This window comes from Trachymyrmex septentrionalis, unplaced genomic scaffold (assembly GCF_001594115.1).
Source record: "Trachymyrmex septentrionalis isolate Tsep2-gDNA-1 unplaced genomic scaffold, Tsep1.0 scaffold42, whole genome shotgun sequence".
NCBI lineage: Eukaryota > Metazoa > Arthropoda > Insecta > Hymenoptera > Formicidae > Trachymyrmex > Trachymyrmex septentrionalis.
In genome coordinates, this window is record NW_017305590.1 from 1070290 (window position 1) to 1090553 (window position 20264).

Below are 20264 nucleotides of genomic sequence, written 5' to 3' on the forward strand. Positions count from 1 at the left end.
GAGATGCACATAGAGGAAATTTATATTAGGACTTAATTACGTAACCGCGATCCGTTGGCGATTGTGAAGCCGGAGATGTCTAATTTTAAATTAACAGTTAATTTTAAATTTCCAGTTCCTTTAAATTAACATTCCTGAAAACCAGAAAGTTTATTCAAGTCAACGAAATGCAACATATTACGATATTTCATATTAATTTACGGAAAGCCTTTCTATCGTGTGGATTGCAGTGTAATGTTATTTTTGGAACCACATTAACTTTTAAATCGATAATTCGAGAGCCTTGTTTGAAAGTTTGAGTCTACAAAGCGCAGATGTAGGTAAAATTTATTAATAAAACGAATATACCTCGAATGTAAATGTACGCGTATAAATAAAAGTGCATAGGTGGTTTTCTTCATGTACAGACTCGCAGTTACGGATGGCTGTTAGTAGAGATTTAACCGCATTGCCATCCTTACATGGGTGGTACACGTTGGTGTACTGTGCCTGCGGCGCAGTCAACGAACGCATTTACGTACACTAAACATTAATCAGAGATACACGCGAAGGTATCATTGATGCACTGATCGAAACCCGTTTAGTTTGTAAGTTGCACGGTATCGCACGACTTAATGCCTCAAAGTGTCACAAATTTCAATTCGAATTTTGCCAAATAAATTGTTTAAAATAGATACGATAAACCGGTAAACTACTTGAATGAATTGGCACATGATACATAAAAGCTTTATGATCGTTGTGTCTAAAATTAATCTCTTACAAATAATTGATTTTAATGATAATAGATACGTGATAATAAGAGATATGATTTTTTTCTAAATTTTCTAATTTTTAAAGAGTCAGTAAAGAATACCTACACGGTAAAAAACATTTTGTATTTATGTTAAAACGAATTCTTGTTAAAATTTTTGTATTCAATTTTTAATACCCGAGTATTAACATAATATGATTGTGTTATTGGAATATTTTGTGTTAAATTAAAATTTAGCATTTTTTTCAGTGTTAAAATAACACAATTATAGGTAAATAAACAAATAACATGAAAATAATGTAGGTTTAAAACATAAATTCTAAGAACAAATGAATAAGATGTGTGTTGATTTAATATATTATAAATGTTAATTTTACCAAAGAAATATGTTCTGTACAACTAGTTACATATTTTATATGTAAAAAGATACAGATATTTTGTATTATTTTCTCTTTGTAGCAATAAATATCTGTTAAATCTACATATATGTTTGCTTAAACTAAAAATGTAAAAATAGCATCTAATTTCAGTTAAATCTAACATTATAAGTGTGTTAATTTAACATAAAATTTGTTTTTAAAATATATCAAAGTATTACGCTTCTCGTATTAATTTTTTACGTAGTACTTGTGTTGCTTTCTAACATATTCATCTTATGTTAAAGCAACACAAAAATTTGGATGGACCGTTTGGAACATGTGAAATGTGTTAAATTTAACATAAATTTTTTCACTGTGTACTACCATACATGAGTATATAATTTATATTTTCAAACAAGCACGAAACACGAAACACAGGCTATCGTATGCGTATTAAAAACGAAAAAAAAAAACCGAAAATGCCAATTTGAAAAGGATTCCAGTGCAAGAGTAAATTTGCGTGTTGTTTGTACAATTCGGTGAAACGATTATTTCCGTTTATATGCGGTCGGCATATGCCAGTCTTTTTTTCACTTCTGCGTGCGACGGCGGGCGAAACTCGTTTTTGTCGCGGCTCGTCTGCATTATGCTCGAGTACGGATACAATGACAGACGAAACGAGTCGTTGAGATAATTGTCGGTTGAACCTCGGGTTGAATGACTTCTCCCACGAAAGAGGACGCCATTGCCAATGCGCGTCCGGTGCATTCGGAAGGCTAAAGATTATACGTGACTTTAGTCAGGAAGAGTTATGAGAGATCCTTTTAACCTGCGTCATAATTTACGCAGTAAATAAAAGTCAGACGAATATTACGAATGTATGAAGTGATGTGTCTAATGATTGAAATTATGCTTATCACATTATTATATGTATATTATCTAGTAAAAAAACAATATCAGTATATACATTTTTGAATCTTTAAATTAAGTGATACAATTTAGAATGATAAAATAAAAATGGAAGATTCGATTAACAAACGAAAGAATTATACTGTGTCGGATTTGTTAAATCTATGCGAATTTCATCAACTTCAATCAAATGTTCCATTTTTTAGAAATTAACTAATGCTAATACACTAGATTGATTTTTGCGAGTTGAATTTATATACTCGTATTCATGACAAATAAAAAAATTGTATTAATTTGCTAAAATGAGTCCTTGTTATACATTTGATATTATTTGTAACAGCAATTTTGTTATCCCTGTAATTACATTTTTATTTTTCGGAATAATCTATCTATTTGCGTAAAGAAAGGTTTTACCTTACGATTAATTTAGGGAAATAACCAATCCTAAAAATCTTTATAAAATTTGATATGCGTGTGTATTTTTTAATTCTAATTAAATAGAAGGAATATTTAAATATCGATGCTTAAGTTTTATGATCATTGTTGCAAAAGTAAAATATTTAATCCATGAACGTTTGGCTGGGAATTCAATTAATGTTATGGCAAGTAAAAAGTTAACGTGAGTTAGTTTATGTGAGTTAAAGTTAAAAGTTTCCAATATCGTTTTCGATTTTATCTGCAATGCTTGCTATGGAGGCTATCGATATCGCATTTTTAGGAATCCATAACTGAAAGGAAGCGACTACGATAGCTCTGGTATACTTCCTATATCTACAAGCCAGGAGCAAATTGCCATATTGAGCAGTTGAAAAGCTCGGCGAGTCGCGAAGCTTCATTTCCGTTCGAAGTTCCCCATCGGCGATTATGAGCTGCGAATTCTCGAATCATCCGACACGAACGTTTACGACCGAGGCGTTGACCTCCGTAATTGCAATAGCGAATTTCATGTGCAGGTGCAGATGCGTGCTCTGCCTCGAACATCGAGGACGTTTAATACCCTCGGCGGATAATTTCGCAACCAAGAAAAAACCACGACGCCGATGCGGGAAAGCGCGCGCACGCGCGCGCAGAAATTCTTTTGCAGAAATGCGGCAAGAAAAATAAAGCTCAACTATCCCAGACGCACCGAACCATCGGCACGCGATATATAAATGTAAATGAGTGGTACTTTCGTGGTATGTGCAATTAAGAGATTATGAAATTCTTCCCTGTCGGAACATCTTTCTCGTTCACTGTACTGTCGTCTCTCCTCCCTCCCCCCCCCCCCCCCCCCCCCCGCCTCTCTCTCTCTCTCATCTCTCTCTCTCTCTCTTATTCCGAGTTTTCCGGTTTATGATTTATGGCTCGCAAACGTGTAATGAAATTATATAATTATTTCGACGCTTGTTGAATTTCGAATCACGTTTGCACGAAGTGAAAACTGTCAATTATCAAGTGGTAACACATCGAAACAAACGGGATGATTAATGCCTGTAGATTGATGAAAAAGTGTAAGCTTACACTTTGTATGTTTTTTTGCATGATTTTTCACAAAGCTTACTCGCCATTATTGAGAATTTGAGTGAAAAATATAAAAGAATTGTGTAATTTTTCCGACAAAATCGAGATTACAATTTATTAATTTCCGTTAATTGCTACTTTTTGATAGATTTTTTACGAGAAAATACCAAATAGACAGAATACTGATCTGGAACGGCATAAAAACTCGTTTCACCGTAACATCCACATATTTCTATCGATTATATGTTTCGGCTTGCCTGCCCTACCCCTCCCTCTCTCTCTCTCTCTCTCTCTCTCTCTCTCTCTCTCTTCTAGAAGATAAAAATATAAACAGAGGCAGAGGTACCTAGCGGATCGGAAAAATCTGACGGCAAGAGAGCGTGAAAAATGAAAAATAAATAACATCTTTTCACAAGGGTATTGTTACAGAGGTTGAGGCGCCGCTTCAAAAGGGTTTGGCAGATACCAATCAATACCATGAAATATAATCTATACACCACTTGATATATATATATATTCGTGTAGAGCATCGCACAATTAATATTCGTTTACATAGACTCGAAACAGTTATATCGATGCTCAGTAACATTATACTCTGCCTTTGTACATGTCAAACAATATTTTTATATATGCAATATATTTAACAATTTTTTTACAAAATTATGTGAATAAAGGAGCATCAAGTTCAATCAGTATCTTGGATATACACGGCTTTATGTAAGTGCTTCTCAGCATGTAAGCGTTCCACAGGAAATTAAATGACAACGGTCGGACCGTGTCGCGCATTTTTACAAAATTCACCTCCGTTCTTTCTCATAGCGGAATACCCCTACCTTTCCTCTCCTGCAATAGTAAACTCGAACGCGAAGGAGACAGAAACGACGTCAAAAATACGTGGAAAATGGAACGCTGCAAGCTATTCTTTTTATAAAGCCATACGCGCGCGCATGGTGTGCCTCGAGACAATGCTCGGAATAAATCCGATCGGGATCGATTTGGTGATAGAAGGTCTGCCATTATACGCGTGTAGCTCGGAGCTATCTCCGGCACACGGATGCGACTACTGTACAGAGGCAGCTACAAGGCTATTGATTACCGATCATGTGTGTGAGCGGTGTGCGTACGGCCGATCTTATTTGACCCGCGTTGCATTTCGAATCAGTCAAAAAGACTAACACACGCGTGTATTCAATAGTATCGATAGTGTCGCTTTAAGCTATCCGCTACCATCGGATCACTCGCGGGATAGTTGACGTGTTGATATTTAGTTGCGTTAGAGTACTATCATTAAATTTACGGGAATTTCAGAGATCTGCAATGCTGAAACGCGATATTCGCACGAACTTTGTGAGAAGATCATTTCGCTACGTTTTTATATATATAAAAACCTCACGGTGCGCTAACTGGAAAGTTAATACAAATATATTGATATCAAAATATATTTAAGTAATCTAATTTTTAATATTATTCTTTCAAAACTTTGTTTCAAGTATTTGTATGCAGATTTAAGTGTTTACATTTTTTATTTTTCGAGAGAGAGAGAGAGAGAGACATATAGTTGATATTTAGACAATATAGAAAATTAGATGCAAAGTCCAAAAAGTTTAGTTTAACGAAAATTTTAATGTAAAAAAATTTTGTTATTATATTAAATATATTTTTACGTGTTAATTCGCACAAAATGTATTCGTACAGGGAAATTTTTATAAAAACAGTCTTAAGTATATAGAAAGATGTAGAAAATAAACATTAATTAATAATTTTATATCACTATACATGTTATTTTAATATAAATAAAAGAACTTCTCGTATTTTTTATTTTGAAAGCTAAATTCGGCTATATGAATACTTTTTGTGCACTCAAATATGGTTTTCTATTCTATTATTTTAAAATAATATATTTTAATATGACAAAAAAAGACTCAAATAATTTATAAAATTAATAATAAGTGTAGGGCTACGAGCCAAGCCAGGTCTTACAATTAATGCTATGTTATTAAAAAAACATAAGTTTATTACAACAAACGTTTCAATCCCAATTGAGTCATTCTCTCAATGTTAAACTTGATACAATTGTTGTAATAAACTTATGTTTTTTTCAACACAGCATTAAGACCGGCTTGGCTCTCGTAGCCTTATACTTATTATATTAATTTTAGAATATTTTAATTATTACACGCACACACACATATTCTTAGGTAAAAGAATTTTACGAAATGTACAATTTATTTTATTCTTTGTTAAAAAATTACCAATTAATGTTTACTTTTTAAAAGTAAATTCTTTTTAAAGCTATTTTTTTTGTGTGAATATTTTTTGCACTCACTGTATAAACTTAAACGATTAAAATTTCTAATTTTTTATTCGCGATACAATGATATTAGGGAATTTCGAGTAATATATTTTGAATACGATAAGGTTAATACCGCTTCAATTTGCGTACGCGAGAAACAATAACTAATACATGATAATCTCTAGATGAAAATTGCCGCGTCACGTTGCGATTATCTCGCACAAAACGTTGCATTTTAATGTGTTTATTGCATTTAAAATATTGTCAGATTTATTGAAAAATACAATAAATGCCAAGCGTATATATCGCTTTTGTGGACATCCATCATTTTTCCATCAAACTGCGCTTTTTCTGTTTCAGAATTGCCACAAAGGAATATCAAAAAATCACCATACTGATGATTTTCGCGTTTAAACGGATTAATCGTACGTACGATATCATTTACGTTATTTTTATAATAACATAAACAATGTGACCGAGCTCGCTTCTTTTCCGAAAATTCTCTCGTACATTCTTCTTTATTAAAACAATATTTCGCTTAGTATTGTCTCGCGCCTTAGTATCTATCGCAAAAATTAGTTGAAATTCCACGCATCTTTCATTGGTTGGTCACATGAATGCGTTATTCTCGCAAACGAATATCGGGAGCGACGGGTCAGTTATCTGACCAATATTGCATCGTGTCTATTAATAATCTATTAATATCCGTCGTTTAATAATGACTGGTGATGACGATGATTATGTGATATTCACGTTATATTTAATGTATACGTGAATATCACATGTAACGGAAATAATACTCAATTGACACATGAAATAGTCATACTTGACTTATCATATTTATGTAGTTATGAATTAAAACTGCGGAATCAATGACGCAACAGAACCAACAATAAAGATACCTTTCGTGTTTGTCGATAAATTATTTATGGTATCAGAACACGGATTTAAAAGGGAAAGAAGACAGCGGATTTTCGAGATTGATGCCATGAGTAATGTGCGCTACGCTTTAATCATATCACGGTATGAAAGTTGTGTACGAAAGAAACAGTTTTAGCTGTACTGAAAAAAGTGTCTGGTTATAGCTATCAAATATTGAGTAAAATAATTTCAACTAAATGTTGAGGTAGTACAATCAAACATAATTTTATCTTTACAAATATTTAGTAAGTATTACTGTTGGTACCGTTTAATACTTACTAAATATTTATATTACTAGATAAAATTATGTTTATTTATATTATCAATATTTAGTTGAAATTATTTCACTTAATATTTATTGGTTGTAACTAGATTCTTTTTCCAGTATGAAATATCTAAAGATTAGTCAAATACAGATCTAAAAATAATTTTATTGGACTATCAGTAATAATAAAATAAAATAATTATAAAATTTATTTATAATGTTAATTGCTTATTATACTTGAGTTTCCTGCGTAATTATTTTCAATAAAATTATTTCCAAATCTGTATTTATTTAAATTTTTGGATATTTCAACAAAATCATTCATTTCATAGCTTTATATGATTCATTTAAATGAATTAAGATCTTAATAGGTTTTCTAATAATTTCAATAAGCTGTTACGTAAGCTTTAAATCTTAAGCTGTAAGAAATTGATCAGTCGAATATCGGAAGAATATGGATTGATTACTTTCTTACTTAAAACTTAGAGCTTAAGACTTAAAGATTAGATAACGGCCGATTGTTGACGAGATAACGGCTTATTGTAACCTATAAAAGTTATTGATACTAAATATCATATAAAGATATAAGCGTGTAGTATCAGAAATATCAACCGACATATTATGCTTGATATAATTTATCGTTTAGTGTGATAGTTCTGTTATATGAACTCCGCGCGATCGTAGTATCACTTGCATTTTGGATTTTTTATACTTAGATTGATTATGCGTACGAGGATAATTACGATTACAATATTTATTTCAGTAATATAAATTTCGTAATCGTAGATTAAGTTATCAGTGATATCATAGTTACATGTACAATAGTATCAAGATATAAAGATAAAGATAATAGACTTTTGTATTATACAGTATAGGTATAATTGCTAATGTGAATATGAAGTAAATCTTGTTACGGCTATAATATTTTTATTATGATATTGTTTCTTATTTTGGCGGCTGCTTCAACATTTTGTATAATATTTGCATTGTCGGTAAGATATGACGGGAATAAATAATTATTAAAAGGAGCGAAGTGTTACGTGTAAATAAAAATCGCGTTGAGAGTGCCGAATAAAATCTCGGACGATTAATCATTAACATGTGAATTAATAATTGATCAAAATTTCAATTTATTATCCGCGAGTGGGTGAATGTGAAGCTTGGACGGATTTACGGTAGCGATAGACATCATCTCAAGTGAGTAAACTCGATGATTGTTAATTTGTTTATTTGCAGTCATTCATTAATTCGCGCGTTTTAAGAATCTTACCATTTCCGTTACATTTTCGCGATCTGACAGATAACAATAAAATTGCAGTTATTGGGATATACCTAATCTTAAATAACATATTAATAAGACGTACATATTTTTATGTAAAAAAAATTTATTTATCTCGTTGAAAATACATTATTATTTAGGAAACTAATTATGATCATAAATTATGAGATATATCATGGAATAATTAACAGAGTATTTTCATTAAATTTCCCTTTGATGAAATATGATATGCATAATAGTATCAAAGTTTTATTTGAAGAAAGGCGAGCGGAATATTCATTAGGGAATAATAAAATTTGAATTCGAGAGCAATATCATTTTTATCTTTTCCTGAGCTTTTTACCCAATAACCCCTATACAACGAGTTGTGTACACGGCCTGTCATTACAAATTACAGAGCAGCTACGAGAAAGAGTCGCGCCCGCGGACACACGGGCGGCAATTAAAGGCGTAAAAGCATTCTACCGGATAGCACGTCACGCACGCATGCTAATTACGCTAATGAATATTTATTCAATCGCTGCGTGTAACCTCAGCCAGGCCGCGTCACAAAGAGCCGCGGTCGCATAACGTCCGACACGGATATAACATATGCCGTGTATGCCCGCACACGTCCCAGGCATACGCCGTGTTGTGTGGCTCAATTCTCGCGTAGCGTTTGTGATATAATACCGCGCCGCGACCTTCCTTGATGCTGTTCACCAAGTTCGTCGTCACGCGTGTCTAATTGCGACATTCAGCGTCAAAAACCGTATTACCGCGGATATTTCCCTTGGAGAATTACGCGTAAATATCCCTGATTACAGTTGGCGGGGTTCTATGGGTGACAAGCGAACAGTTTACGTTGGTACATCCAGCGCGCGTTGCAGGTAGCGAAATTTCGCGAAATATCAAATCTGCTTTTGCTGCAACGCGCGAACATTTTTAAGCGTGTATTTACATAAAAATAACTTTTTAAATAACTGCTTTTATGTACAATATTTGCATTTTCCTTTTTTATGCGATAATTTGTACAATATATTTTCCTCCTTTTGTACAGTAATTTAATATTTGTATAATTTTTATGATAATTAAACAACAAGAATCTGATGGCTGTAAGCTATTTTTTTTTTACATGCAAACGTGTATGTGCTTGTATTAACTTATTTTGAACATATAGTAAGCTTCTAAAAGAGATATACATTATACCTACGAAAAGCGGAGTTTTCAACTAAAGCCATGTCCCCCGTGCAGCATGCGGTAGAAAAAGAGATTTATAATTTTACACCGAGTAAATATGATCTCGCGAAACATATGCGCTAGTGAGAATGGATAGAAAAAAAAGCTTCGTGAGCACGAGAGCGCGAGAAATGGTTTAGGATGTTCGCTCCGGGAAATTGTTTATCTTGATATAATATAGCCACGGTTCTCGCGCAGAAACCTGAACGTAGCCAAACATTAAGACATTATAAAGGTCCTGACATCATAAAATGCCCGTAGCGCCAACTGCCGCTTGATAAAACAAAGTACAACTCGTGGAAAGTTTACTGGATGGATGGTCATGCTCGCAGCAGGGCCACCAAGTTTATGAGAACAGCAACGTTCATATATACGGTATTTGGTATATTTTTATACGCTCCTCTCGTAATGCAGAACAACATCGTGCATGATAAATGATAAATAATTAAGAGATTTTGAGACAAAAATTAATTTACTCTCAACCTGAATATGATATTAAACGCGTTAATTGATTTTTAAAAATTCTCTCATGCTGCTAATTACAAATTTCTGACACAATGAAAACATAAAATTCAAAACAACAAATTTAATATGATTGATTATTGAACCGTTTCTATTTCCATATAGGTAGTAATAAAAACAAAAATATTTGGTAAAACATCACGTACCTCCGATGGCAATATCGTGACAAATATTTTATACATTTTTCTTAATAGTAATCTTTCTCACATATCGCTTATATTTCGAATATAACACATACATGAACTAGATATTCCATATATATTATAAACATTATATTTTAAATAATAATTCTAAAATTAATTATCTGACTGAATCTGAGATTCTATCACTTTTATTATTATTATTATTATTGTGTCACTGTATTTATTTGCTTATTCGTATTTTGCAAGTTGCACGTGTCGCACATGTGAAAAAGTTTCGTCGCTCGTAGTCAGTTTACTCGCGCATATCCGTTACTCTCGGGAATTTTAATTCCTGAAAATTACGGCGTCCTGTGTGCAAGCCTGCATTAAAAGATAATGGGCGAACGCGCTATAGTCGAGTAATTTTCGTAAATACCTTCTCTACGTCGTAAAACGCCGGGGAGCACGTCGTGCGTCGAAACAAAATGCAAATCCAGGAAAATTGAATAGACGAATAGTCGAACTCGGAGGAGTCCTCCCGTAGTTTAGCTTGCGAAAATTTCCGCTCGATAATCATTCGCAATTATTAACATCAGTTGCTTGACAACTATTAATTATTAACGATTATTATAAAAAAATTTTTTAATATTTTCTTATAACATTAAACAATTTTTTTACTCTTACTAAGAATTTTTATTACCATATAGATATCTCTCATCGTGGAATGAATTAAGTTTTCAATTTAAAATTAATATACAAAGGACAGTTTGAATTGATATATTTTTTGTTCTTATGTAGAATTTTATAATGTAAAATAAAAAATGTAAAAATGTTGTCTTTTCCGTGAAATCAAGAATTCCGAGATATCAGATTTCCGTTGCTAAGCATAAAACTCGTAATGGTTGAGCATTATCAACTTCGATATCCAAGCAGTCGAAGAGCGCGTGCAAGGTTCCAACACTCATGAGAGAAAGTCTAATCCATGCACTCCGGAATTAATTAGCGGAGTTCTGATAAAGCAAGCAAAATGGTCGGAAACTCTGCCTTGTCGCGCTTAAAGCAACTCAAAAAGTCCGCCGTATGTAGTCTGCGGTTTTCAGTCCCATTACTCTACTCACCACCGTTTTTAATTTGGGTTACCCGACTTGCTCGAGTGAATGCGCTGAGAAAAATTTCCGTAGCTCTCGCTGTCATTGACGGCTAACAATCGAGACTGCAGTCGAGTTGTGTGGCAAGATTAAAATATTTTTATATATTAAAATATGTAAATAATAAATGGCTCACGCGTCCTTTTTGCTGATTATTTTTGGAAGATATGCATTATTTTTAATATTTGAATAAATGATTAAAAAATTATGTATAAGAAATAGAGGTAGATAATAATAAAACAACATACAATGGATTATAAAGATGAACGAAATAACAAATTAATTTGAGATTACTTTATTAAAGTTATTTTATTTATTTTTTTTTATGCTTGATAGAATCTCATTATTTAGTGAAAATTGACACAAATTTTATAAATTGCTGTATTTTTATATATAATAATAATTTACTGCCGCGAGATGGATATACGAGTAGATATAGATTTTGAGAGTCTGTTTAAAAGACTCCTGTCTACTCACTGCAGCCATCTGAGACTCAAAAGCGAGAAAGAACATTCTTGCAAACTATTTTAAAAAATATGATTGTGAATATCTTTTAATAAAACAACATTTACAATCGATAGAGTAGATTTGTAAAATATGTCAAAAATTTCCTTTGTGTTCCGTTAATCAATAAATAATCATATATTTGAATTAGAGATAAATATAATTTTATTTTATTCCGAAATAATAGAGTTTTTGTTACACATATTTTACAGATGTATTCTATTAAATGCAAATATTATTTTATTAAAAAGTGTTTCTATTTTCATGTATTTTAGAATTTTTTTCTCGCTTCTGACGACATCAATTTGAAAATCCGTGGTGACTAGTTATAAAGTTTTAAAGGAATAAAATTTGATTATTCCACGGAACACAAGAAATGACCCTAATATGTTCGATATTTCCGCGTGTGTCTCTGTTTTGACGAAAAACAGTGAGGAGCTTAGAGTTTCGTCTGCTATATTTTGCGCAGGGCGAGCATAAAATGCTCGAGATCCGGGATGCATGCATAAATGTAACGCGTCGTATGCACGAGATGCGCGCGTGATGTCACGAAAGTAAGGAAAATAGAAGCGCTGTTCGGCAGACACGCTCGTAAAATCGGCATGAAGATGTTGCGACGGCGACGTGGCCCGGGATGAGGATAGCCATCCGTTTCTGGCTCGCGAGAGAAATACAATACTTCCGAGGATTTGCATAACGCTGCGCGAAACCGCCGCAAAATTATCTCGACTCAGGCATGCTTCTTATTCTTTACAAATTTACGAATGGCTTTTTAACTTCCTCTCTCCACTCTTTCTCTCTCTCTCATTATTGCTGACATTTAGTACACGGGAAATTATTTATAATAAGTATTATTGACTGCCATTAGTGCTTTTCTAGAGACATTTTCTTATAAGTTTATTAAGTAGAATTAACTCTCAGATCACGCTAAAATATCTGTAGTTACTGATACCAGGTCAGTATGACCTCTATTTAATTTATGTTAATTATCCCTTTAGTGTCATACTACAGGAACGACACACTTGGGACACTCAACTCAATTTGAATGCTTATAACTTTCATAAAAATGAACATATCATAAACAATTTTCTTAATCGTCGAAACATCCAGACATAAAAAAAACATAACAAATATAAAGATATAAAGATATCAAGAGAGTGTATGTATCTTTATTTATAAAGTTATAAGCGTTAAAAGAACATTGGAAAAAAATGCCATATCCAGAATGGCACCGAAAAGTAAAAAGACACTGTTTAATTTCAAGGAATCAAAATGATATAACTTGTATAAAGAAAATGAATACTAAGTACATTTTAATAAGATTGATCTAAATTTGTAAATGATAACATAAAGAAACTCAAATTGTTTGACATTTTTGATAAAAAGATTTATAATTGAGTGGCTCCAATAGGTCCACCATCAGTTTCTAAAAGATAAGAGTTATATACATTGTTATACATGCATTGTTCTTTGACATCTAGTTTATTTCTACATATTTCTGCCAATTTCAATGTACATAATATATATCAGCTTTATCTCGGTTCAATTTAATCCTTATCTTTTCCTAACTTTCAGACTAGAAAAAGATGAAGAGTTAATTGAAGATAAAAATTAAACCATATTGGTAGAAATGTGAATCAGATAAGTTTCAAAATTCAATTTCAAATTTCGTGATTTTTTAAACACATTCCATGTATACACATATTTATTAATCGGGAATACATCGTCATCGTTGTAGCTCTTACACGAGTCGGTGAATAGACGCATAGGTAATGGATTAACGCCAAGCCGTAGATTCCGGTTGTTGCAATCTTGCTGCAGGTCTTTGGTATAACTACTATTCGATGCCATATACAGCAGAACGGTCCTCCAATTAAGATAATTAATGATCGCGATATTACGCGTATTTGGACGGCCTGGCGATTGGTTTAATTCTCTGTCAGCTACAAATGAATCAAACAGATTCATAGTTTCATGTAATTATCAATCAAAGCTAACGCACATGTCCATAATGTTACTTTTAGATTATTCTTTTGAATTGGAATATTAGTTGGAAATAATTACAACAATTTTAATTCGAAATTGATACTATAAAGTTGTAACTTTCTTTTTCGTCTTCTTGGTCTCTTACTCCTTCTTTTGCTCTACCATTTTCTTCTTCTTCTTTTGCTTCTTCTTCCTCGTTCTTACAAAACATATATTGCAATACGCGCGTTATTGGTTGCGAGCCGCGTTTTCTTTTCAGGTATCTAACTGCAATGCAATTCGACACTCCGATACAACAACTCTGGCAAGACTGCAAGAGAACATGGGCGATGTGGCTTTCTTTTCTCGAGCGCCGAGCACGGGGAACGAATTATCTTCGTCTCGTTTCCCACGTCGTACGCAGCTTTGTCGCGCGTAGGAAGAAGAGTCTCCGCGAATTTCGGTATAAAAATAACGGGCGCGTGCCGCATTATTTTACCTTGCGAGCGATCGTGCCGACCGAGGACGCATCGTGCATTGTAATGCGTGCGGACCCCCGTCCTCGCAAATTGCAGTCGAGTAATATCTATGTCTGGACGTGACCGCAAAAGCAGATTCGTGTCTCTTCTCATGAACCCAGCAATTATATCTACTCGCTGCGAAAAATCTCTGATTGCGCGGTCGCTTCGCTAATTAGCTAGGAAATAAAACTCCAACGGTCACGTTTGCACTTTACTGTCTTCGTTCTTTCGCTCTACATAGATTGATTCTGTTGTTAAGTTTTTGTGAGGCGCACATGAGTACCCATACATACGTTACTTGAATTAGATTTTAGAAATCTGCTGATTTCTTTTTGAAAACAGTTGAAGCTATTTTGTAGATGAAGAATAAAATTGCTACAATTATCAATACTATTTTCGAATATATTTAATGTTGAAAAGAATTAAAAACTATAAGACAATTCTTTATTTAATTATGATCCGAAAAACTAAAGAAGCAATTTTATCATAACGCAAAATAATATTATACAATACCTACGTATATACATCAACATAGTAGGACTGATTTGAGATGTAAATAGGATATGAATAGATACGAGTATATAAATAAGGACAAATAATTGCACATCCTCTGAAATAAGTATACAGCGGACTTGAAATTATCTTGTCACTATATTTTAGCAATTAGAGGGTCCATCTTTCTCGTTAAATGAGCAATTTTGCTTTGATTTCTTGATTGATTGAAAAGCGATCTAATAACATTTTTAGGGAGAAATATAAAAAGGGAGAAAGGTATTTATTTCCAATTATCGTGGATACATATTTCTCGTTAACATCTTTGAAAAGGACGAGATCTATATCTCCCTTATAGATTAGATCTTGTTACGCTTGATGCGCTATCCGAATTACTTTAACACACAGCCGTAGTCGTCTATAGCACAATACCCTAACGATTTATTTGGCTACCGATATCGTGGTACGATCGAGAGGCGACCAAAAGAAATCGATGAAACTACATAAAGTAACTCATCGACCATAAATGGCTAATAGAAATAGAGGTCGACGGCGTTGTGGGACCACTGAGGCTTGGACGGAGGACGCCCTGAAAAAAGTACAGAAATAGATATTGGTCTGATCATTCCCCGTTCCGAAGGAAATTGTCCCATCAGGAGATTGAAAAGGGGATCGGGAATAAAGCTCCTTCAATGTATCGGCTCGGCAATGATCAGAGCGAGATGCGATAAAGGGTAATATTTCCCGGTCGTAACAATAGCCGAACTTCCCTTCCTTTTTTCTGACTCGTAACTTTTTTCCCCGAGATAACATTTTCCCAGACGTCGTTTTCTTATTGAGATTGACGCCACTTTTAGTGCGTTGAATGCGGATTCCTCGTGACTGACTTCGTGAAGACTTAATTTTTTACGCACCGGTAATCGATGACCATTTCACCGCCGATTTTAACGCTGAAAGATCATAATTTGGTTCCTTCGACGAGATTAACATCCCTCAGTTTCGATGAGCTTAATAGTACGCTGCGTACCTCTCGCAAAGAAATAAATGGCCCGAGGATATTTACGCAACCATCGCGCGCTAAATCGCGGGTGCAGCGCCGTCACTTTCTCCGTGTGTCTTCGATGCCTTCAGCTTCCTTCTCTCTTTCTTTCGCCTTCTTTTTTCATTTGGTGCTTATACAGAATTCCTCGTGTTTCCTTTGCCGTACGAGAAAGATAGAAATCGGCTCGTCGTATCCTTCCTCACGTCTTGTTTCGCTCTATCGATCCAAGAGCGAAAGCCTGCAGTTATCTTTCACCCTCTTGCCTCGAGCTAGAGCGTAATTAAACCAGAAATAAGGGGTCAAGATCTGCCTTTAGCGGATCCAAACATTGACTTGAATGCGCGTATATTACAACGAGTAATAACAATGATTAGGATCTTGGCCGCAGGAATTTAAAATCTCAAACTTTCATGAATTGCGCGTTTGATATTTCATCTCGTTAACATTGTGACAATAATTTATTCATCAAGATATTCAAAGAGCTTACACAAGATGACATATATATAATTATCAATGTATGTATTATGTTTCGGAAAAAAATCCGCATAGATTTAATTCTTGTTCCCAGTAGATATATCTACATAGAAACAATGATTCTGTTGAAGTATCTAAAAATTTAGATACTTCAAATAAAGAACTAAAGAAAATAATTTTTCGTTGGACCACATCAAAATAATTATGTCAAGAACTCACAAGTTTGATGAATAATATTACAAAGAAATTTTAATATATTCTTAAGAAAGATTTTCTTTCAATGTGAGTATCTTGCATCATGAACATGAAAACGTTGTTCACAATTCGAACGCTCGACTAATATATATACTATATATATATATTATTATATCTTTTTCAATTCAATACCGATTAAGTGGTAATTCAATGTTCTTCGATTCTGCGATACATCGATCTGCGAAATTGATGTACATCTTCGGGTAATATTGGACACAGTCTTCGTAATGTGCGGCTAACTAATTCTTTTATTATTATTTTATATACTGAAGAGGACCCGAAATAAGGGTCGAAACGTTTACTGTTGATTAATAAAGATTTGATTGCATATCACACATCAATATCCTGTGTTGGCCCATATTGGCATTTACACGTCACTAAATTTTTAGATACCACAGCAAAACCAATTAATTGATTTAATAACAATAATGCTACTTGTGCGTATATGTGCAATTAAATCGTGTAACTTTTTTAATCTTACGTGAGAGATTTCTTTTTCTGTCGCTTAAATTTCTCAGAATAGACGTATCTTTCTTTTCGTGAAAAACATATATCTCTGGATTGATGTAGCTGATCTCTCACATTGGTTCAATTATAAGATAAAGCGGGTAAAATCATAATTAGAACGAGTCGCGGTCTGCATTTCACGCTCGTTGCTCGTTATTTTTAGGGCGGCGCGCGGAATCCCCGGCGAATTTACCCGGTGCGCAAATTGCTTCCGGCGCATTTCGTCTGTCAGAGAGGGCCATTTGTCACCGCGTGGATTCTGGATGCGCGGCGCGCATAAGCCAGCCGCCGCGCTAATAATGACGGCACAACGTCGGCTAACTACAAGCTCATCGCCACGCGCATTCATGAAGCAATATACATGCATTTACTCGGTCGCCACACCACTCTGTCTGCGCCTGGTCTCGCCGCGCCGTGACGCGACGCGACACGTCGACGAGCTGTCCTGGTTATTTCGCGCATGCACACAAGGCTGTTTATCCATTAAGGGATGCTCTTACAGGATCAATATTATTACACCATAATTGTATATTATTATCAATAATATACAATAATAATGATAAAACTATCGATCGGTTGAAGAAATTATTAAATTATATTTAAAGTGACAAATAAAATTAAGGAACGCTGGCGCATTCATTATTTATTAACTCTTCGTCTGGCTCTTTTTTTATCCAGCCCAAGTTATTTTTGCCAAGTTAGTTTTAGATTTTTTAAAAATATGGTAAAATTCAGAGTTACTTTTTAACATTTCCATTACGTTGTTAAAATAATTTTCTCGATTATTTTAAGATGAGGAATTGAACTTCTTTACTTCGGAGAAATTTGAGAGTGAAATTTCGCTTACGTGCTAAAAAAAGATTCTAGATTGCAGATAAAGGATTAAAAGAAAAAAATATGACTAAAAGCATATTACTCGATTTCGCTTCAAATTAAAGCATTTGCTTTTACAGTAATTTATAGCTTTCACGGTGAAAAATGTCTCGTTTTATTTACATTCCAGTTTGAATTATATTGAAGATTAATATATTGTATCTTGTCTACGTAATTGCATGCATTTCTGTTACAGACAATAATAATTCAAGAAGTAGTATTTATAAAATTTTTAATTCTCGAAAATTTCTTTTTCTTTTTTTAATCAAGTATAGCGTTATAAGTAATTATTCGTTTAGCACATATTTTATTGATCTACTGAATTTCATTAGAATTTAATTGATTTAATTATAGAATTTTGTTAAATTGATTGATTGAAGTACAATTGATTAAATTGTAGAAGCACAAAGATCTAGGGTCTATGAATGCCATGAAATATATCCTGCATGCACTTACTAAATGCACTCTCCTATCCTTTATCCAGCTTCTACAACCGAACAATGAACGTTACCGTGTCAACTTGGAATTAATACATTCAAATTAGCCATTGTTACCACTAAAGTCGAAGTAATAGCATTGCAAATAGTGTCTCACTTCATTCTCTCTCTCTCTCTCTCTCCTCTCTCTTCCTCCCTCTCTCTCTCTCTCTCTCTCTCTCTCTCTCTCTCTCTCTCTCTCTCTCTCTCTCTCTTCGATGTCTCGGATCGAAACGATTGAAACAATGCGTTACAAAGACATTATCGTTAGAGAAATGCCGCCTTCACGTGATCAGCGATTTTACTCGCGCATATTGCTTCCAACAGCGTTCATGCGTACGTACGTTGCATGGAATTACAATGCTTAATTACGAAACGCAAAATGTAAGCTCACAAAGTTTTCATGTACTGAAAATTCTACCTCCTTTGTCTCCACATACTAGAGACCTTATGAATATAACAGAATCTGGCCACAAACAATTGTCAAAATGAATAAAAGAAGAGTATATATATATTATTTCTTTTTATATGTGCTATCTCATTCCAGTTCCTACTATCTAGCTTAAAAATTAACAGAAATAATAACCTAATTAAAAGTGTTTTACTTTGTGACCAGATATCTATTATAAAGTCTCTAGTCTCTGCTATCCTCATCTTTTTCTATTTTTTAACTTTCTAAGCAGCAAATAGTTGGGAACAAGAATATAGCGATAGAGCTCTTATTCGTATAAAGAATCGAAAAGTAGATGTCGTATACAAGGTGAGCAAAAAGTCTCGGACTCCTTTACTCTGGAAAAATAAATATTTCTAAAATAAAGTTTCTTTCAAAAGTTTGTAGATTTGTAAGTGATCCTGGATACGATTATCAAGATTATGTAAAAATTATCTTGAAATTTTTTAATAGAAACTCTAATTTTTTATTGCGTACTTTCATAATTAATCTCGAAAGCTTTTCGAAATATTATAATAAAGTCTTTTTAATCAGTACTTTTCAAATTATATGAGGCTTGAAAAAGTTACAGTATCACCAGAGAGCTATTAGAACTACCTAACGAGTATTGCGTGGAAGTTGGATCGGATTTATACATCGGATTTATAATGATATCTAACTACTGTTGTTATGTAATGCACCACTCACAACCCTACAACTTTTGCATGAAACATTTTTTTTTCAGAAATACTTATTTTTCAAAATATTTAAGAAGTCTATGACTTTTCGTACACCCTATATAAATACAGTGAAAAGAAATTAGAAAAAGGAGAAGGACAATGTGAAATGATGAAGGCCGAAAAGAGTATTCAGGGAGAAGTTGCGAATGAAGAAGAGAACACACAAGCTTTTACTTCCAAATGCGTCCTATATTGCGAGGAAACAATACCACTGTGTACAAATTCCACGGAGTATAAAGCTATCACTGCAGCAAAGTGGCTTTACTTGCGCGATATCCGCCGCCGTACCTTCTCGTAGCCGTCAGTGAAACAAAAGGATAGATACAAAGCTGAGAAAAAAGAGAATCCGAGGAAGGAAACGGAAGCGCCTTGACGCACCATAAGAACGGATGGGTTTACCTGTCGCGTCGTCCTCGTCGTCGTCGTCGTCGTCAAGCGGAAAAAAATGCGGCTGGCAGGGAGGGAAAGAGAAAAACGCGGTTTGCGCGAATATATCACTTGAATATCGCGTAATGCGTTTGCAAAATGCGGAAATATAAGCGAACGCGCCTTCGACACCCTCGGGAACTGTCGTTTACATAAATAGCTTGCGCTCGCCTGCTGGATTCCGCGTGCGGTCGCCTTATGTGCACGCAGGTTTCTCCATCTCCCTTTCTTCCTCTTTCTCTCTCTCTCTCTCTCTCTCTCTCTCTCTCTCT

General features: G+C 34.0%; 1 long non-coding RNA gene across 1 annotated transcript in view; it reads left to right on the top strand.

Moving 5' to 3' along the window:
- LOC108751225 overlaps positions 1–20264 on the top strand; it is a 68714-nt gene that overhangs the window by 30393 nt on the left and 18057 nt on the right. The window contains exon 2 of the long non-coding RNA XR_001939472.1: positions 6173–6237. This is a non-coding gene — a long non-coding RNA (uncharacterized LOC108751225). The remainder of the gene's footprint in view (positions 1–6172; positions 6238–20264) is intronic.